Source organism: Arachis hypogaea, chromosome 10 (assembly GCF_003086295.3).
Source record: "Arachis hypogaea cultivar Tifrunner chromosome 10, arahy.Tifrunner.gnm2.J5K5, whole genome shotgun sequence".
Lineage (NCBI taxonomy): Eukaryota > Viridiplantae > Streptophyta > Magnoliopsida > Fabales > Fabaceae > Arachis > Arachis hypogaea.
The window spans coordinates 74,070,241-74,073,368 of record NC_092045.1 but is presented as its reverse complement, the minus strand read 5'-3'; positions in this window follow the sequence as shown (position 1 = coordinate 74,073,368).

Sequence of the window (3,128 nt, the reverse complement as noted above, 5' to 3'; positions counted from 1 at the left end):
TCTGAATGGAGCATCATAGGTATTTTCTATGATGGTCTCTCTGAACTGTCCAAAATGTCTTTGGATAGCTCTGCTGGAGGATCTCTTCATCTGAGAAAGACGCCTACTGAAGCTCAAGAACTAATTGAAATGGTTGCAAATAACCAATTCATGTACACTTCTGAAAGGAATCCTGTGAACAATGGGACTAGTCAGAAGAAAGGAGTTCTTGAGATTGACACTCTGAATGCCATATTGGCTCAGAACAAAATATTGACTCAACAAGTCAATATGATTTCTCAAAGTCTGTCTGGAATGCAAAATGCACCAAGCAGTACTAAGGAGGCTTCATCTGAGGAAGAAGCCTATGATCCTGAGAACCCTTCAATGGAAGAGGTGAACTACATGGGAGAATCCTATGGAAACACCTATAATCCTTCATGGAGAAATCACCCAAATTTCTCATGGAAGGATCAACAGAGACCCCAACAAGGTTTCAACAATAATATTGGTGGAAGAAACAGGTTTAGCAATAGCAAGCCTTTTCCATCATCTTCTCAGTAACAGACAGAGAGTTCTAATCAGAATACCGCTGACTTAGCAACCATGGTCTCTGATCTAATCAAAACCACTCAAAGGTTCATGACTGAAACAAGGTCCTCCATTAGAAACTTGGAGGCACAAGTGGGTCAGCTGAGCAAGAAAATTACTGAACTCCCTCCTAGTACTCTCCCAAGCAATATAGAAGAAAATCCAAAAGGAGAGTGCAAGGCCATCAACATGGCCGAATTTTGGGAGGAAGAAGAGGCAGTGAACGCCACTGAGGAAGGCCTCACTGGGCATCCACTGGCCTCCAATGAGTTCTCCAATGAGGAACCATGGGAATCTGAGGCTCAAACTGAGACCATAGAGATTCCATTGGACTTACTTCTGCCATTCATGAGCTCTGATGAGTATTCTTCCTCTGAAGAGGATGAGTATGTCACTGAAGAGCAAGTTGCTAAATACCTTGGAGCAATCATGAAGCTAAATGACAAGTTATTTGGAAATGAGACTTGGGAGGATGAACCCCCTTTGCTCACCAAGGAATTGGATGACTTGTCTAGGCAGAAACTGCCTCAAAAGAGACAGGATCCTGGGAAGTTTTCAATACCTTGTACCATAGGCACCATGACCTTCAAGAAGGCCTTGTGTGACTTAGGGTCAAGTGTAAACCTCATGCCTCTCTCTGTAATGGAGACGTTAGGGATCTCTGAGGTGCAAGCTGCAAAAATCTCACTAGAGATGGCAGACAATTCAAGAAAACAAGCCCATGGACTTGTAGAGGATGTTCTGGTTAGAGTTGAAGACCATTACATCCCTACTGATTTTATAGTCCTAGAGACTGGGAAGTGCATGGATGAATCCATCATCCTTGGCAGACCCTTCCTAGCCACAGCAAAGGCTGTGATTGATGTTGATAGAGGAGAGTTGATCATTCAAGTGAATGAAGAATCCTTGGTGTTTAAGGCCCAAGGATATCCCTCTGTCATCATGGAGAGGAAGCATGAAGAGCTTCTCTCAAAAACAGAGCCCCCACAGTCAAACTCTAAGTTTGGTGTTAGGAGGCTACAACCAAACTCTAAGTTTGGTGTTGAACCCCCACATTCAAACTCTAAGTTTGGTGTTGGGAGGTTCCAACATGGCTCTGAGTATCTGTGAGGCTCCATGAGAGTCCTCTGTCAAGCTAATAACATTAAAGAAGCGCTTGTGGGGAGGCAACCCAATGTTTTATAATTAACTATTTTCTTTTGTTATTTTATATTTTTAGGTTGATGATCATGAGAAGTCACAAAATCAATGAAAAAAGCAAAAACAGAATGAAAAACAGGAAGAAAAACAGCACACCCTGGAGGACGCACCTACTGGCGTTTAAACGCCAGTAAGGTTAGCAGATGGGCGTTTAACGCCCAGTCTGGCACCATTCTGGGCGTTTAACGCCAGAAAGGGGCACCAGACTGGCGTTAAACGCCAGAAAAGGGCAAGAAGCTGGCGTTAAACGCTAGAAATGGGCACCAGCCCGGCGTTTAACACCAGAATTGGCACAAAACGAGATTTTGCTTGCCATTTGGTGCAGGGATGACTTTTCCTTGACACCTCAGGATCTGTGGACCCCACAGGATCCCCACCTACCCCACCACTCTCTCTCTTCTTCTTCACCCATTCACCAATCACCTCAACACCTCTTCCCTAAAAACCCTTCACCTATCAAATCCCATCTTTCTCTTCACCACTCACATCCATCCTTCATAAAACCCCACCTACCTCACCATTCAAATTCAAACCACTTTCCCACCCAAACCCACCCTCAAATGACCGAACCCTACCCTTCCCCCTCTCCTATATAAACCCTCCTTCACTCCTCCCTTTCCACACAACCTAAACACCATTTCTCTCCCCTTTGGCCGAACACAAAGCCATCCCCTTTCTCCTCATTTCTTCTTCTTCTCCTCTCTTCTTCCTTCTTTTGCTCGAGGACGAGCAAACATTTTAAGTTTGGTGTAGTAAAAGCATTGCTTTTTGTTTTTCCATAACCATTTATGGCATCCAAGGCCGGAGAACCTCTAGAAAGAGGAAAGGGAAGGCAAAAGCTTCCACCTCCGAGTCATGGAGATGGAGAGATTCATCTCAAGGGTGCATCAAGACCACTTCTATGAAGTTGTGGCCTTGAAGAAGGTGATCCCCGAGGTCCCTTTTTCACTCAAAAAGAGTGAATATCCGGAGATCCAACATGAGATCCAAAGAATAGGTTGGGAAGTTCTTACCAACCCCATTCAACAAGTCGGAATCTTGATGGTTCAAGAGTTCTATGCCAATGCATGGATCACCAAGAACCATGATCAAAGTGTGAACCCGGATCCAAAGAATTATCTTACTATGGTTCGGGGAAAATACTTGGATTTCAGTCCGGAAAGTGTAAGGTTGGCATTCAACTTGCCTATGATGCAAGGAGATGAACACCCTTACACTAGAAGGGTCAACTTTGATCAAAGGTTGGACCAAGTCCTCACAGTCATATGTGAAGAGGGCGCCCAATGGAAGAGAGATTCAAGAGGGAAGCCGGTTCAATTGAGAAGGCATGACCTCAAACCCGTGGCTAGAGGTGGGGT